The sequence below is a fragment of the Lactuca virosa genome, chromosome 5, assembly GCF_052849685.1.
Source record: "Lactuca virosa cultivar CGN04683 chromosome 5, Lactuca_virosa_CGN04683_v6, whole genome shotgun sequence".
Classification (NCBI taxonomy): Eukaryota; Viridiplantae; Streptophyta; class Magnoliopsida; order Asterales; family Asteraceae; genus Lactuca; species Lactuca virosa.
The window spans coordinates 326,122,594-326,142,702 of record NC_136430.1 but is presented as its reverse complement, the minus strand read 5'-3'; positions in this window follow the sequence as shown (position 1 = coordinate 326,142,702).

The following is a 20,109-nucleotide window of genomic DNA, read 5'->3' as shown; positions in this document are numbered from 1 at the left end:
ATGATAGATTGCTTAGAAATATTTAGAAACGTAGTTTTCATATGTACTCGCATTGTAAGGACAAGTTTTCCGCAATTTTATAAATAAAGGAAATTTTGTCTTGTCTTATTTTATATTATCCTTGCAATGACATTAGTGAAAATTGATGTTTATATATATATATATATATATATATATATATATATATATATATATATATATATATATATATATATAGATATATATATATATATTAGCAATGTTGTGAATGGATATGATTCTTAGTAATATCGTTTGTGGTTGTGTCAGAAATTTACCAAATAAGGAAAGATTCTCATCACACAAGGTTCAATTGGACAAAAACTTAGAATCATGCAACTTGTATTGTATGATGAATGAGAACTTTTATCTTTGGGAAATTAAGACTAATTCCTTGTTCACATGTATATGTGAGTCAAGTGAAGGACTAGGGGATATAGTACACATTGTTGTGCACTAGTCCAGGTACACCACAAAGAACGATAATACTATTTATCATGATTTACCAAAAGTTTAGTAAATATGATTATGATTACAAGATTAAGTGTAATTTTGAATCATTGGAAAAGTTTCAATGTATAGCAGAACGGATAAGAAGAATCAATTAGGCAGAAAGATAAAAGTTTCTCCAATCCGAAAGGAAATGAGAGTACTTTAGTATCGTGTTTTATGATTATCTTAATGATTATGAAATCATGTCACAATTGATCCTCTAAGGACACCTTAGTGCACTTGTATGGCTAAGAAGAGGAATCGGGAATTGTTAAAATGGTTAAATCAATTAAGGTGAGTCATACTTCGTTCCAAAATCAAGTCTTAGAGTCATACTCCAAGATTTTGGCTTGAGTGACATAATCTTAAGTAGGTTTATAACACATCATGAAATATGAAAGGTGTCTTGCTCTTACACATTTTAAATTGTTAAGTTGTGATGTCTTGGGTAAGACAAAGATCAACTAAGACCAATTGTGTGAAGTGTTTGTCTTGATAAGAATCCGCACTAACTCTTGAATATTTGTTTGTCAAGGAATGTTTTTTGACAAGAGAATATTATATTTCAAGAGGTCAGTGGGAGTCTTAAAGATCTTGAAAAAGTTTCAAGAACTAGTCAAGAATAAACCTATTGTTTATCACTAGCACACGACTTGAGATTTGTAACCTATCGTGTTGACACATTCTTGTTTCTGTGCCATTCCAGTTAAAGTTAACTATGCATGTGAGTTCTATGAGTTCTCAATTGTTTGAATAAGGCAAAGAACCTTGATCAATGAAGGTTCATTGATCTGTAATGGTGAACAACTCAACAACTTGGAAGACATAGTAGGCCCTTGTGCTGCCAAGTGGCAGGAAATCAAGATTGAACAAGTTCATTCCATATGAGTTTGAATAAGAACACATACACTATAAAATCTAAGTGACATAAGGTTTCTCTCCAACTCATGAAAATGACTGTGAGGAAACACTTTCACTAAGTAGATTTAAAGAGATAGCAGTTATATTAATTGCATTCTCAAATTCGATTATGATTACGACACCCTCTTCATAGTTCGAATTGTGAGAAATGGAAAATAGTCTGAACATTCGGGACTTATTGTTGTAAGTTCTTAAAAAGTTTAGACACACATATGAGCTTTCTAAATAAAAGGTGTATGAGCTTAGATAAGGACTTATCGAAGCATCTCATATCAGAAATCTGAACTTTGGAAAGAAAGTCAATAAGTATTGATTTCTAGAAGTCCAGCTGATTTCTGAATACATGTCAAAGCTAGTGGGAGAATAACTGTTATGCTTGTAAGTATGTAATTATAATGCTAGTGGGAGCACAATTATTACGTTAAGTATTGCGAGTTAGCAATGCTAATTATAGAAAACAAAGTTTGTAAAGTTGCACAGTTTGAAAAAATTGTTTTGCTATAATTAAGGGAGAGGGACTTATATTTAATTTCCAATCTAAAAGCTTAGATTGAGATTTTAATAGAATTTAGTCATGAAAATATGTGAATGTTATGATGAAACGATTCAACATCAGGAAATTCTATATATGGAAATGTTATAGAAAAAGACCGGTCAAGTATCATGTCTTTATGTAAGACATTATGTATCGTATCCCATATGCTTTAGGTATAGGATCGATTGCATATGCTATAATATTCACGTTTTATAATCTTCCAAATTGTTGGATTTAAGTTTTGCGTCTTTGGGCTCGGTTAATAGTCCATTTTGTTTACCCGGTTTGGGCCTGTCCAACCGTGGATTATCATTAGGGTTAGCGTATATATTATGCATGCATGTATAACTTTCAGGTTATCGTTCTCATTAATAGATTTTGCATTGTAACCCTAACACACCTCTACAGTCGAAGTTCTTCATCGAGCTCTTCTGAGGTGTGAGTTATTAATCATTTGACATCATTCGACTCATTCTTGTGTTCTTTACTTGATTAATCTTGTTATTCTGTTTAGAATCTATCGATATATAGTGTAATATTCTCATCAATTGGTATCAGAGCAGGAGACTGTGTAATATATACGCATCTCTTCTGTTTGAAGAATCCTTTAGGTTTTATGCTTTTGTCAACTATATAGAAGCTGTCTTCTTCTTGTCGACGGTATCTCTCGTGTTTGATAAAACCCTATGTTCAACTTTACAAGTCTGATTCTAGCATATTCAAAAAAAATGTTCATCATGTCTCACGATGACTCTCAAACCAATCCAATCAACATCTCCAACAGTATAGGATCCACTACAAGGATTCCCATTCTTTATACTCAAGATTATGAAGTATGGGCGCATCACTTCGAAGACTATGTCGTTAGATCTGAAGACAATGGCTATTTAATCTGGGAGGCAATAACATTGGGTCTGTTTGTTCACTCTGGAACAAACCGAACGGTCAAGACTCAAAAGGAGTATAACCAACTCTTGGCGGACGTAGATAAGATCCCTCAAGATGAAAAAGACAAGGTGTTATGCAACGTTAAAGCCATGATGATGATCAGATTCACATTGCAATCTGATACCTTTCGTCTGGTAAGTTCATGCACAACAACTAAAGAAATATGGGATAGGTTGAAAGAATTATATTCAACTGATGAGGATCTAGAGCACTCGATCCAAACCCTATTTCTCTCTGAATTCGGTGCTTTTGAACAAAAACCTGAAGAGAAGCTCATTCAGACATTCGATCGTTTCAACCATCTGCTCAGCAAGATGATGAAACATGGTATTGAAAGGAAGGTGATTGAACAAAAGGTTACCTTCATGAATGGATTAAGGCCCGAATGGATGGAAGTGGTCTCGACTGTGAAGGCTCATGAGCAATTTAAATCATATTCACTGGCGAAACCGATGGGTATACTCAAATCTCATGAAAGCGTGGTAACAAAGGAAGCGAAGGTAGTTTCGGGTGTGGGTTCACTGGCCCTTGTTTCTAAAAGCAAGAATGTAGCAGACGAAGAGGAGGAATCTGATATGTCAGAGTGTGATATGTCCAAAGAAGAATATGCTATGATGGTCACAAACCCAAAGAAGTTTGCTCGCAGAAAGTTCCCGGTCAACAAGAACCGAAATTGGCAGGGAAGCTATAGTTCTGAAAAGGTGAAAGAAGAAACCAAGAACATCATTCAAAAGGATGACGAAAAGAAGGAGAGTAAGCTTGTGGGAGATTCTGGGTACGATTGTAACTACTGTCATGGCAAGACCCACTTTGCCAAGGATTGCATGCTAAGGAAGATGGCTGAGAAGAAGGATTGTGAAGATGACGAAGCTTACTACATGAGAAAGCTGGAGGAGATAAAGAAGAAGAAAGCAACTAACATTTCAATGAATGCTTTGATTGTGCAGGAAAATGTTATTGATGATGAGTTCGGTGGAGTGGAAGTCCGGTCTACAGAATCTGAGGATGAAGAGGTACGCAGACCCTCGCATGGAAGAGCTTATGTGGTGAGAGAAGGAGTTGCTGAGTCGGCTGGGAGATGCTTAATGGTGACAACCGAAAGTAAGCATGAGGAAGCGAAGGTTAAGGAGGACAAATGTTTCGCTGCCAAGCCTATGGGTGAAAAGATCAGCGATTGCGATCAGTTGATCAAGAAGGTACAAACTATCCTAGAATCTCATAAAATCCCAGTAACAAACTACGAAAAAGATTTAAATGAATTAAAATTCAAGTTTTCTAACTTAAGTGGCAATCTTATGCAAACTCGCTTAGCAAATTCTAACCTAACTGACCAACTCAGCAGGGAGTCTTCCAAGAGTGAGGAGAGAAGAATGTGGATTCAGCAGAAGGAGTTAGAATTAGTTAGGGCTAGGGACGAACTTATTTATGTGCAACGAGACAATTTGAAGTTTTTAAAACAAAGAAATGTTTTCTGTTTGATTGCTAAACGCCTATATACTAATATCACTCAGTTACATTTAGATTGTGAGATAGGTAAAAAGATTCATAAAATGATTTTGCCTTTCCTTGAATTTAAGGAGGACGAAGTCATTGCTGAATGTGAATCTATAATGTCCTCAGATGAGATTTCAGTAACCTACAAATATGGACTAGACAAAATTGAATCTTTCATTGAGTCCAAAGAACATAAATGCATGCTTAAGAATTTACTGGACGAAAACGATAAATTAAAAATCAAGACCGAGACTATACAGAAGTTTGACTCATCCAACGCCAAATTAAGTTCAGAAAATAAAATAAATTTAGAAACCACTTCTGAATTTGATGAGGAAAATGAGATGAGTGAAATCTCTGTAGAAGATGAGGTCGATTGTTCAGAATTTCTTAAAAGCGAACCCGATGCAGCAAAACCATTCATATCTGAAAATTCGGTTGAATATGCTCAGATGTCAAAGGATAAATCCAAGAAACTCAAAGAAAACGTCGTTGTTTATCATAGAAAGTGCAAACTACACCAAACCAAGTGTATTCAGTCACTGGAGTAACTAAGAAACAAACGGTGGAATTAACGTCCTTGGTTGACAAAGATAATGGCTGAAGGTTGCGATGACTACTTCTGGTCTGCTCCCATCGATAATGCAGACGAAACAGTTGGTCTGTCAGAGCAAACCTCATGGAGAGTTAAGGGACGATACATTCCCGAACCCCTAAACAAGCCCTCAAGCTTTGATAAACCCAATACAAGTGGTACAAAAGACATACAAAACGAACCACTGAAAGCTACCAGCGATTCATCAACAACAACCGAAGCTCATGAGAAGAAAACGAAACCTAAGGCCAACATTCACTTGACTCAAGAGCAACTTGTTGAACAGAAACGCTAGAGGAACAAAAGATACATGAAGAATCTAAATGAGAGAAAGCAGTTTTGGCAATCCCAAAACCCCACTTATGTTCGCTCTGAAAAAGCTTCTAATCTCAAGATGAAAAAGGAAGCACAGGCCAATCACCACCAGTCAAACAGTCAGGCGAACCGAATGACCCGTTTCGGTCCTAATACTAGTAGTCAAAAGAACCAAAAGTCAAGTTTCGGTCCCAACTCGTATTACGCCATGAACCGAAGGTCCAGTTTCGGTCCCAACACAAGTGCTCAGAACCGAAAGTCAAGTTTCGGTCATAAATCCCATCCTCCTCACTCTCAACCAAAGTCCAACTCTTTGAAGGATGTCAAAGGAAAGGGAAAGCTGTACTCAGATTTTGAAGTCCAAAATACCAAAAAGACAGCTAACTCTAGGACTCCCAAGAAAACATCAACTATGAAACCAACTAACAAAAACACACACCAGTTAAAACAAGATGAAAATAAAATCAAGGTTTACATCATCAAACGAAAAGATGAAACCACTTTAATAAAAAGAACATATATGGTTGATCTTTCGGTTGCAAGTCCCTATTCTGTAAAAGTCTCACTAGGGCCCAAGAGACTTTGGGTTCCTAAATCTGCTTAATTTTGCAGGTTATCAATGACGAGCAGTTTGACGAAGAATGGTATATTGACAGTGGATGCTCTCGTCACATGACAGGAAGGAGGGAAGAGCTTAGGGAGTTTCGGTCCCTTAAGGATGGTGGGTGTGTGAAATATGGAAACAACTCTTACGACACGATCAAAGGGTATGGAATGATCACCAACGGAGAGTTCTCAATACGAAAGTAGCCTACGTGGAAGGATTGCAGCACAACCTCATCAGTGTTTCTCAACTAGTCGTGGGAACCGGTTTGAAGGTCTCGTTTGACGATGAGGGCTCATAGATAATTGAAAAGCGCACAAAGAAAGTTCTGCTGAAATCTGAGTGTAAAGGGGAGATGTTTCCTCTAAATCTCAACCCGATAAAAGGAAAGCCAGCAATATGTTTGCTATCAAAGGAGAACTCAGATGAAAGTTGGTTGTGGCACCGAAGACTATCGCATCTAAACTTCAAAGATATTAATAAACTGGTGCTTGGTGATCACATGCATGGACTTCCTGTTCTCAAATTTGATAAAGAACATTTGTGCGCAGCATGCGAGATGGGCAAGCAAAGCAGAAAGAGTCACCCTTCTCGTATCAATACAAAAATCATCGAACCTCTTGAACTACTGCACATCGAACTATGTGGCCCTTCGGCTATCGAAAGCATCGGTGGTAGTAAGTTTATACTTGTAATTGTAGATGATTTTTCACGCGTCACCTGGGTTTTCTTTCTTAAACAGAAATCAAAGGCGACTCCCAAGTTGAAGGTGTTTATCAAGCAAGTGGAATTGCAGCTGCGAAAGGTGGTACAAAACATAAGAAGCGATAATGGTCTTTAGTTCAAGAATAAAGACTTTGAAGATTTTATGGCTGAAAAGGGAGTAACTCACAACTTCTCTGCTCCCTATACTCCACAACATAATAGGATCCTTGAAAGGCAAAACCGTTCTTTATGTGAAGCGGCCCGAACCAGGCTGAGCTTCGCTTCTCTTCCACTATACTTCTGGGCTGATGCAATTGCTGCTGCATGTTACACTCAGAACCGATCCTTCCTCAACAAGCGATTTTCCATCACTCCATACGAGATTTTCAATAATCGTAAGCCCAATGTAAAGTTTTTCCACGTGTTCGGTTCAAGAAGCTTTATTTTCAACTCAAAAGAGAACCGAAACAAATTTGATGTCATGGCAGACGAAGGGATCTTTCTCGGTTATTCGCTTACTTCAAAAGCATATAGGGTTCTGAATAAACGCTCGAAGAAGATTGAAGAAACCTACTATGTTACTTTTGACGATAATTACGTGAAGAAAATGCGAACAACCGAAAGTCCAACAGAATCTGTTTGAAGAGTACATGCTACTCTTTGATGAACCAGAAAAGGTGATCCACTCAGAAGCGAACGCAGCAGATAACAAAATCGATACCTTGAAGAAAATCATCGATGAAGCTGCTAAAATCATGGAAAGAGAAACTCATCAACCAACCGAGAAGCAAACTCAAAGCGAACCTACTGCATCAAGCGATCATCCAGCTACTGATGTCCCTCCAAGAGAAAGCACTACACTCCAGGGGGAGGGTTCGTCTACACCAAAAACAAACGACATGCCTTTCCAGGGGGAGAATCCATCAAAAACCCCAACCCATGAAGATCCATTTGTGGGGGAGAGTACTGAACCTGACATAGGATTCAGTTCTCCATTTGAGGGGGAGAATGAAAATGCAAATAACGATGGCGATATGTCAGAACTGGAAGAAGAAGTCAATGCTGAGCTGGATCCTGCCTACGATCCAAATTACCCTCCTCTCATAAAATGGACTAAGGATCATCCTAAAATTCAAATTATTGGTGAATCATCTGAGGGTTTTCTCACACGCTCTCAAATGACAGCGAAGCAAACAACTTTATTCTCTCAAGTAGAATTATGCATGTTTAATTCGTTTGTCTCTAAAGTTGAACCGAAGACGGTAAATGCTGCTCTTGATCACTCTGATTGGGTGCAAGCTATGCAAGACGAACTCCATGAGTTTGAACGAAATCGTGTTTGGAGACTGATTCCCACACCAAAGGATGCATCAGTAGTCGGTTTAAAATGGGTTTTTAGAAATAAGTTAGATAAAGAGGGAAACTTCATTCGCAACAAAGCGAGGCTCGTGGTGAAAGGATATTTCCAGGAAGAAGGAATAGACTATGAAGAGACCTTCGCTCCAGTAGCAAGGTTGGAATCTGTTGTTGGGTTTTGAGCATTCTAACACTCATATGGTGTACATGCAACCCTAAATACCTTGGATCTATGTTTTCTCTATTATACATGCAAATATCAATTTTCCAAGGTATTGTTCTAACTAGCATAATATAAAGTACACATAATATAAATTCTAGTAGAATTACATACCTCTTGTTTGGTGCTTGATTCCATGGAGCTCAAGAGCCTAGTGCCCCAAATGTGACACCTCAAATGGTTCACACAACACCATGAACATTTGGAATAACTTGAGAGAAAATGTACACTTCATGAAATCGGCTTGCCCTCTACACATAGACTTAGTGTCCGATTTTTGCACAAAATAAGATGCTTATATAGTTGTTACAATTAGGGTAAACCCTAATTGTCATGGCTTTTCATTTCCTTGGATCCATGGGTTCAAATACACCATGGAGCATCCATGGAGCATCCTATGGGTTTTAGCCCAACTTGATAATCCATGGAGCATTAGCCCACTATATAAGTATGGATGATTTACACAATCAACCCATATATTTAATTAGTCTTCTTTTGATCACTTAATTAATTCTAGATTAATTCTTGATCAATACTAATTAAATAATCTTATTAATATATTAGAACTTATAATATATTAATAAACCTTAAGTGTTATTTCTCTCATTTTAGTCTATCCAAATGCATGATGCCATGCAACCAAAATGGACCATGCCGGGTCGGGTCAAGAATATACCAATTATAGTTATGGACTTAGACACTGATCCAACATCTGTAAGAATCTTTTTGGCATATGCTGCACATAAAAACTTCGAAGTTTTCCAAATGGACGTAAAATGTGCTTTCTTGAATGGAGAACTAAAAGAAACGGTATACGTTGAGCAACCATCCGGATTTGTAAACGAGAAGTATCCTGATCACTACTACATTCTGGATAAAGTAGTCTATGGATTGAAGCAATCCCCGAGATCCTGGTATGAAACTCTAACACGTTTTCTCAAAATGTCAAAGTTCAAACAAGGTTCGGTCGACCCAACCTTCTTTCGCAAGAAAGAGGGCGAACACTTAATGATAGTTCAGATTTATGTCGATGACATCATCTTCGGCTCCACGAATCCTAGTTTAACAGCTGAATTCAGGAAGTTGATGGAAACTAAATTTGAAATGAGCGCAATGGGTCCGATTAACTTTTTCCTTGGATTGAATATAATACAGGGACCAGAAGGCATCTTCATTAATCAGGAAGCGTACACGAAGACTTTGTTGACTAAGTTTGGCATGACGGGAGATTCTAAAGTAAAGGTTCCAATGGCATTTGGCACAAAGTTGACTCCATCTATTGAGAAACCGGCTGTTGATATGACTCTCTATTGTCAGATGATAGGATCTCTAATGTATCTGACAGCTAGTAGACCGGACATAATGTTTTCTGTCTGCTATTGCGCCAGGTTTCAAGCAAATCCAAGAGAACCTCATATGGGTGCAGTGAAAAATATCCTCCGTTATTTGAAGCAAACCTCATCTCTCGGTCTTTGGTATCCTGCAAAATCCGGCATCTTTGTTCAAGCTTTCTCTGATGCTGATCTTGGTGGATGTGGATTGGACCGAAAGAGCACAACCGGCGGATGCCAGTTCCTTGATGGCAAACTTGTCATCTGGCAATCAAAGAAACAAACTTGCGTGTCTCTTTCAACAGCCGAAGATGAGTACATCGCTGCAGCATCCTATACATCACAGGTCATATGGATACAAAGCCAACTTAGAGATTATGGCTTAAGCATGAAGAAAACTCCTCTCTACTGTGACTCTGAAAGTGCTATTCGAATATGTCACAATCCGGTGCAACATTCCAAGACTAAGCATATTGCACTGAGATACCACTTCATCAAGGACCACGTTGAAGATGGAAATGTTGAAGTTCACTTCGTTCGGTCCTCAGATCAACTGGCTGACATCTTCACTGAGACATGGATTATAATCATTCTCTTTGTCCATTTGTTGTGTCCCGATTTCCGATTTATGACGACTGACTAATTGAACCAATCAAATCAGTCCAGGCCCGGCCGAGCACTTACATTTTGTCATCACTAAATCATCGAGGGGCCCACAGATATCGCTTTTATCCCTTTGAGGGTAAAAGGAATGGATAACCTTCGACTCATATGCTTGTACTGACTACTTGTTGAATCATACACAAAGGCACATTTTATAACATCGAGTTACCAATGCGTTTTCGTGCAATCAATGTATAACCAACTCATAGTCAACAACTCATATCTCTAGGTTTGAAGAATATAAGATATTATCGTCTCATGATTCACTCGTGATAGAATCCATGAAGTGATTCAAATGAGCGTGGGTTGAATCCAATACTCAGGCCTTATGAGTACTCATGAATGTTGCAGCAACCATTGATATGTCTAATGCACATTAGACAAATCATACAACCCAAAATTCATGACAATCTTGATTCATATCTACTTCCAACTTATGACCGACTGTGGATGGTTTGAATAACTTAGTCATTCGGGAAGAATGACCTAGTTATTCTGGAAGTCAAAACATGCAAAGTGAAACACAAAAATAATACTAATCCTGTATGGCCCCAACACTTTGAGTGTAAATAAAAACACCTTTTATCTAAGCACCATATTGATTACTCATTATTCATGTTTCGATTAATCAACTTAATACTTGAATTGAAACAATAGTCATGTCATGCACCAAGCATGCATACTATGTTTACTTATGGTCTTTTCTTTTGTGATATAGATCAATTGAACACGACTCCAACGATGCTCATTTCACAATCCCAATCCCTTTTGTAAATGCAAGAATACCAAACTCTTGCCATTTACTATAATCTGTTAGACTCTAAACTTATATGCAATGATCCTCCTTTAATGACAATTCCCAAAAGTCACAAAGACTTGGCAACATACATTACACAGTATTCCAATGGAAAGCAATCCCATGGAAATGATCTCAAACTCAAAGTACATTCCTTTGAACATCCTTCTTTGCATTAAGTTCTTTAATCTTACACAGATTCAAAGAATAACTTCCACCTATGGAAACAATTCCACATTCCTATTTTGACCATCACTTTTGAACAAGAGTTGCCTCTTTTCAAAATATGTCAATATGGTCCTTACTCTATACTTCCAATTGTCCATGAGTAACCAATCTTTGGTAAACCTCAAATTGTCCTCGACAATTGCTTAATCATTTTAGTCATATCCAGTTCTAATCCCTTTTCCCCTCTTAATACCCTAAGCATTAGGAAAATTTAGAAAGTATAACAATTATAGTTCATGTAATCGATCCTATACCCGAAGCATATGGGACATGATTCATGTTATAAATTTTTTTATTTGCCATGTTCTCACAATTCGAACTATGAAGAGGGATGCCGTAATCATAAACAAATTTTGAGAACGCAACATATATAGAATTTCCTTATGTTGAACCATTCCAGCATAACATTCATATATATTCTTGACTAAAGTAGATTAAAATCTCAATCTAAGCTTGTAGAATTGGAATGAAGTATAAAATCCTCTCCCTTAATTATAGGGAAACAACTTTTCAAAGCGAATTGAAACTTTTGTTTTCTATAATTAACATTGCTAACTTGCAACATAATCATCATGCTCCCATTAGCATAATGATTATTATCTTACTATCATAACACTTATGCTCCCACTAGCTTTGACATGTACTCAGAAATCAGCTGGACTTCTAGAAAAACAAAACTTTATTGACTTTCTTACCAAAGTTCAGATTTCTGATACAAGATGTTTTGATAAGACTTTATCAAAATCATACACCTTTCCTTAGATAGCTCACTTGTGTGTCTAAACAATTATGAAGAGGGATGCCGTAATCATAATGTTTAGACCTTTTGTCATTCTCACAATTGCTATCTACTTAAAATCTACTTAGTGAAAGAGTTTCCTCACCATCATTTTCATGAATCGGAGAGAAACCTTATGACACTTAGATTTTATGGTGTAAGTGTTCATATCCATGTGAATTTGTCATAACCATAATCACAAGACAAGGTTAGTGGCAAATCCAAACACATATGAACTGAACTTGTTCAATCTTAATTTCTTGCCACCCGACAGCACAAGGTGTAACAAATCGTCATTTCAAACCTATGTAATAGTATAGGTCAATGTGTAGTTCTTTTTATAATAAGAAAGAGAAATTTTAGCATAATGTGCATATTTACATAATTGACCCTCAAAAATAAATTATTTAGCAATCTCGATTGGGATGAACCAAGTGATAGAGATTTTAACAAGGTTTCCAAAAACATAAAGAGCACTAAAATCCGAGTTATAACGAAGAAGTTATGACCAATCGAAAATCCGCGACAAAACCGGCAAAACACTATTCAGTGTAAAAACTGAATTTTCGATAAAAGGCTTTTTAGCTTTAACAATCTAAATGAAAGTTATAGTTTATGTTAAACCGAGAACTTTCATAAAAAGAACGGAAAATCTGACTTCGTATGAGGAAGTTATGATTTTTTTCTAAGTTTCAGTATAGCAGTGTACAGCTAAAAACTCGAAATAAAGATCGAGCGATTTTTAGCCGACACAACCTAAACGAGAATTGAAGGTCTCGTCGGTAGTAGTACAACGGTAAAAAGACAGACAAAAACGGACGTCGTATGAAGAAGTTATGAATTTTTAACGGATTCCCGTCCCGGTCTGTTTAAAATAATAATATTAAAAATAAAGTCAAAATTAGCCGACGAAGTCTAAACGAAAGTCGTAGACTATGATTTTACCTATGCGTGCATATAGAGAACGCCAAAAACGGAGCTCGTATGCGAAAGTTATGATTTTCGCAAGTTTGGCACAAAAATAAAGAAAAAATGGGAAAAACCGGGCAATTTCGCATGCCACGTCACCCTCGCACGTGGCAGCTGCTGAGTGGACCGAACCCATGCATGGAACCTCCTGATTGGACCGCAGCCGAAGTCCACTTAGAAGCGAACAGCTTCGCATGAAGACACCCCAGAGACACCCCTCGCACACACCGCGGACACCCTCCTTCGCACGTGGCCTCTTCCCATTGGACCGAGGTTTGGTCCAATCCGAGCCAGCCAGCAGCGAGCCTCCGGTCCGAAGAAGTCCCCTCCCTTCGCCATCTGTCCGATGCGTGGCAGCCTCGCATAGGCTTGGGTCCGAACCTTCGGACTATATATAGCATGCGAGGGCTTCCGAAATTTTACACTTTTTCACCCCAATTTTCATTCTCTTTCACATTTTCCACTCTCATAAGCTCATATACAACCCCTAAATCCCCGATATCAAGTCTCGAACCCTAAGCAAGCCTCGAAGCCCCGAGATTCCCGAGAAGTAACCTCTCTCCTGTCGAAACTCTGCCCAATTTGAGCCGGTTACCCTACAAATAAACTCCTTTTCGTGAAACGAAACTCTGTCCGGTTCACCATCTATCAAGTGAGTTCATACCCCCGTATTTTCATAATTTCTACTGTTTTAAGGGGGGAATACAAGCATAACACAAGAACTTTGTGTTATAAAATCATGATTCAAATCATGATAAAATAACATTTAATTATCCAAATATACTCAAAACATCAAACTCTTTTATAATCTTATATTTTTCCCCAAAATTCATATGTGTGTGTGTATATATATATATATATATATATATATATATATATATGTATATAAATAAGATTTAAAAGGCTTAGGACTGATAACTCATTCTGGGTCCTTTTTCCTTGTTTGGATGTGGGCTTATAGTTCCTGTTATTTGTCCGAGTGTCGTTTAAATTTTACTTGTATATGAAATTGTGTATGTATATAAATATAAAAGTTATTTCATCAATTCAAACACCTTTGTAACACGTTGAGCAAGGGGTTACATGCTAAATACAGTTATATACATATTCAGAAAGTACATATAAATTATAATAGGTATAATTTATACATAGAACAATAATTCATACTACAAGAATACACAGTTTTACAAGAAATTAGGGTTTTGATACAGAACAAATCAAGGTTTATACTTATCAAATACATGTTTGAAATACTAAATCAAGAACATCCTGTCAATAATTTATTTCAGAATGATTGGGTTTTCTTAACTAATATACATGTAACGTTTATATGCTTTTTATGAGACATTCAGGTTGTTTAATTCATTTTAGACAACCAAGGTAATGCCCTGACATTATAACCAGAATCTCCAGCCTCGGGGATCGAAACAAGTTGTGTGTAGATCTATATCGGGATTGACAACCCCGCACTCAGGCTGCTAGCTACAGTCAGGCATACACGCCGATGAGTGGCAGTTGTTATCAACAGTTTAAACGCCCACAAAGCGTTTGTTTCAGGCCATCCGTCATAGTATGGTTATAAGAACTCATTAAAAAGATATTAACAATACGTTAATGTATAAACAAGTAAACGAAAGTACACCTTCAAAGTACCAGTTTTCAGAATACAAACTACAATGGTTCAATACAGTTTTCAATAACAGCTGGCGGAGCCAGGCACACTCTTAGTTACAAGTTTTCATTAAGGAATACAAATACAAAACATTGATACAAAGAGAACGGTTTTATGGGAATAAAACTACTTTTCATATACAACAGAAAATATAGGATTTTCTGGAACAGTTCACATATACAAGATACTGAGATACTCTTTTAAACATAAACACTTATGCACTCACTCAACTTTATGTTGATACTCTCTTTTCAAATTACTTGTATTCTCAGGGAAATAATACACAGGTACTCCCCGAGCTTTTGAGAAGATGGAGCTTTGTTGAGTCATATCTTCTTTTGTATAACTATATTTTGGTTCAATATACAATGATTGAACACATGTAAATACTTATACGTTTTAAATACAATGGTTGCTTGTTCTTTGATTACTATGATGCATGTGTTGTGATACTACAATTCAAGTCCTCCACCCCAGACGTTTCCGTCGTCTGGTTTGGGGGTGTGACACAAGGGCCTACCATTGCTTTCAGGTTTTTATGCAACCATTTGAGAACTCTCAGAACTCATATGCAAAGCCAACTTTAACTGGAATGGGCACAGAAATATGATATGTCAACACGATAGGTTACAAACCTCAAGTCGTGGGCTAGTGATTAACAAATATCTTGATTAGTTCTTGAACCTATCTTAAGATCTTTTAGACTCCCACTGTCCTCTTGACATATAAGACTCTCTTGCCAAATATTCAAGAGATAGTGCGGATTCTTTTACAAACACTTCACACAATTGGCCTTAGTTGGTCTTTGTTTTATCCAAAACATCACAACTTACCAATTTCAAATGTACAAGAGTAAGAAAACATTTTACTCTACATTTGACAAGTGTTTTAAACCTTTCGTAAGATTATGTCACTCAAGGCTTAATCTTGGAGTATGACTTTAAGATTTTATTTTGGAATGAAGTATGATTTATCTTTTGATTTAACCATTTCCACAATTCACGATTCCTCTCCTTAGCCAACAAATGCAATAAGGTGTCCTTAGAGGATCAATTGTGATATGGTTCCATAATCACTAAGATAATCATAAAACAAGATACACAAGTACTCTCCCATCTCTTCAGATTGGAGAAACTTTTATCTTTCTGCCTTATTTGATTCTTCATATTCATTCTGCCATATATTGAAACTTTTCCAATGTTTCAGCATTACACTTAAACTTGTAAGCATAATCATATTTACTAAACTTTAGTAAATCATAACGAATAATCTTATCAACCTTTGTGGTGGACCTGACTAGTGCACAACCTAATGTACCCGATGCTTTAGTCCTTCGCTTGACTCACATGCAAATGTGAACAAGGAATTAGTCTTAATTTACCAAAGATGAAAAATCTCATTCATCACACAATACAACTTGCATGATTCCAAGTTTCTATCCAATTGAAACTTGGGTGATGAGAATCTTTCCTTATTTGATAAATTATGACACTACCACAAACGAAAGAATCAAATTCATTTTCCAATATTGCTTATCAATGGAAACATATAAACAACAATTTTTCAGAAATGCCTTTGTAAGGATACTTAAAATAAATAAAATCAAAACTTTTCTTTTATTTTAAAACTTGGGGAAAAACTTATCCTTACAATGCAAATTCATATGAAAACTTTGTTGTTATCTATTCCTAAGCAATATCTCATAACTCTTATGCAGTGGCTCAAAATTCTGGTCATCGAACCATGCGATCAGAATCAACACACCTTTTCTTTAAGCTTCATTTGATTCTTCAAAAACATCAAAATGTAATTACATTACATCATGTATTAAGAATCTCCAAAAGATACTTAATAGAGTTAGATAACGGACTTTACCTGAAGTAGAGTCAAACTTTTGACTTTACCATCCTTATGAGGTTTCAGGTAAATTCGGCACCTTCGCAACCAATGCCCCTTTCCTTTGGCAATAGGCACATATGGACTCTTTGGGAATGGTACATGGGACTATCTCAGACTTAGCCTTTCTCTTTACCATTTGGTCAACCGAGTTGACTATGGTCGATCCCTTTCCATTGGGAAGAGAAAGTTTTTCTGGATTTCCAGTGTCACCATTGTCAATGTCCATGAAGTTTTGGGAAGTCGATCTTCTAATCAAATTTGCTTTACCAGTGTTCCAAATCATTGCTGATTCAGCAGCACCAAGCAAATAGATAAGATCATTAAAGGGTCATGTCGTGATCTGTCATCAGGGAGTGACTGAAGAACCAAGTCAACAGCCAGCTACCTCGAGACTTCGACACTCGACTCTCCCGGCTTGTCAATATGTGACTTAATCTCCTAGACCTAAGCACATACAGACTTTGTTTGCCAATAGGGATTGAGTGACTTAGAACTTATCAAGTCTTGAAACTTGTGGGATAGGGAGATTTATTGGAGGAGGTGGAGGAAGTGAAGTATGATTTCCAGTCACACTAATGCACAACGAAGGGATTGACCATTCACCTTGATTGCCATTTGGGATATCATCTTCATTAGGATAGCTTGTTCCTAAAGATTTGGGAAGACCATAGTTGTTTGAAGGAGACATCTATAAGGGAGAAATTCAAGTTAGTTGATTTAAAGTCCTTAATATAACACCCAATATGAAATATTAAGGCTAGGATCCAACAACCTATTTATAACTGGAAGAGGGATGCCGTAATCCAAGTTATAAAATAGTTGAAGGTAGGTAAATGACGATTTACCAATTTCCACCATGAAAAACGAAATATAATTAAGTTTTAATTGGATTTGAAACTCCTAGATCTTTTGAGATACATTGAACTTTCAATGGCATGTTTGAATCTCGATTGTGCCCTCTCAAGTTTGTGACTGGGATGCCGAGGATCACAAACAAGGTGTGAATAACCATGAAAATTGACTTGGTACCCTTAACTTTATCACCTAATCGATGTGCCGGTTAGCCACACAGCTCCACCGATCTATAATAAGGTCAAGTTACCCTTTGCCACTCTTACTAGTCCTTATTAGTGTGCCGGTTAACCACACACGCACCACTAACGACTTGGTAAGGTACAAAGTGTAATTTCATGGGTTAGCACCTATTTCACATTTTCCTAAGTAACTAAGATTCAGAATTTATAAGTGTTTAGTTACTTAGTATTTTTCATTATTCTTTTAATGAAGGGAGAATTATAGTCCTTTCCTACCCGTTCGGCTAACGACTCTCCACCAGTCAAGGAAGCGGTGGGTGAGAGTGGACACCCATTAAACTGCCATTTTATAGGCAGTAACCTTATACCCCCTTATAGACCGGCTTCGTGAATGAGGCCTACTAATGGTAAGATTGACTTTATCTTATACATATCTATATAATTAAAATTATAATAATAGTATAAGGGTGTATTTTAAACATTTAAAATACTTGGTGGTTTAATCTATTAATTAAACTATACTCTTAATTTAATTAAACTTAAACCATATCTTTATGGAATTATTAACTCTTTTAATTAAACACTTTAATTAATTTAATGAAGTCCATAAAGTTTGAATTTTAACTTTTAAAATTGTAGAGTTTGGAATTAAAGCATTAATGTGTGTGAGACTTTACAAATTCCAAAACTTGAGGGCAAGTTTTGAAACTATTCAAAACCTTTCATTTCATAACTTATGAGTTTAATGGTTCATTAAAATGAAGACTCTTCATTTTTATGTAACCTCTTATTCTTTAATAACACTTTTAAAGAAGTGACTCTTAAACATCCATAACTTGAAGACAAGTTATGGAGTCATAAAATAATTAAATGAAAAAGACTCTTCATTTTTATGTAACCTATGACACTTTTATTATTTTTAAGATTCATAAATATGACTTTTCATATAACTTGAGGACAAGTTACAAAAACATATTTTATTAACTTCTTTTAGATCAATATGGATTGAAAACAACTAACACATAATTTTTTTTCATTAATCTAAATCAACTCATAAACAAGGTAACATAAAAAACTTTTGGTAATCCATAACTTGAGGACAAGTTATGGACTCCATACAATTTCATTGAGATCAAGAATTATACTAACAAACAATTTGCACATAATTCCTATGATCTACCAAAACTCATAAGCATGAACATTCATAATCAACATTTTTCAAGAATTACATAAACATATATAAACTTGAAACTTCGATTATAGCATTGAAATTGGTTTAACATAATCGTTACCACATTAATAACAGGTTTTATAAGACCAAAACAATCAAAGGTAATGATTCTAGACCAATTCCAGCACCAAAACTCGAAGATATGATGTTTGGGAGTCCAACTCGTCGAGTGCATGAACCAACTCGGCGAGTTGGATGCATTTTTCCTTGGACTCGTCGAGTCCCTTGATGGACTCGTCGAGTCCCCTGTCCAGACAGCACAAAACTTCGATTTTTAAGCAGTTTGCATCAAGTATAAGTGAAAACAAGCGTAGGCTCTGATACCACTGTTGGGTTTTGAGCATTCTAACACTCCTATGGTGTACATGCAACCCTAAATACATTGGATCTATATTTTCTCTATTATACATGCAAATATCAATTTTCCAAGGTATTGTTCTAACTAGCATAATATAAAGTACACATAATATAAATTCTAGTAGAATTACATACCTCTTGTTTGGTGCTTGATTCCATGGAGCTCAAGAGCCTAGTGCCCCAAATGTGACACCTCAAATGGTTCACACAACACCATGAACATTTGGAATAACTTGAGAGAAAATGTACACTTCATGAAATCGGCTTGCCCTCTACACATAGACTTAGTGTCCGATTTTTGCACAAAATAAGATGCTTATATAGTTGTTACAATTAGGGTAAACCCTAATTGTCATGGCTTTTCATTTCCTTGGATCCATGGGTTCAAATACACCATGGAGCATCCATGGAGCATCCTATGGGTTTTAGCCCAACTTGATAATCCATGGAGCATTAGCCCACTATATAAGTATGGATGATTTACACAATCAACCCATATATTTAATTAGTCTTCTTTTGATCACTTAATTAATTCTAGATTAATTCTTGATCAATACTAATTAAATAATCTTATTAATATATTAGAACTTATAATATATTAATAAACCTTAAGTGTTATTTCTCTCATTTTAGTCTATCCAAATGCATGATGCCATGCAACCAAAATGGACCATGCCGGGTCGGGTCAAGAATATACCAATTATAGTTATGGACTTAGACACTAATCCAACATCTGTAAGAATCTTTTTGGCATATGCTGCACATAAAAACTTCGAAGTTTTCCAAATCGACGTAAAATGTGCTTTCTTGAATGGAGAACTAGAAGAAACAGTATACGTTGAGCAACCATCCGGATTTGTAAACGAGAAGTATCCTGATCACTACTACATTCTGGATAAAGTAGTCTATGGATTGAAGCAATCCCCGAGATCCTGGTATGAAACTCTA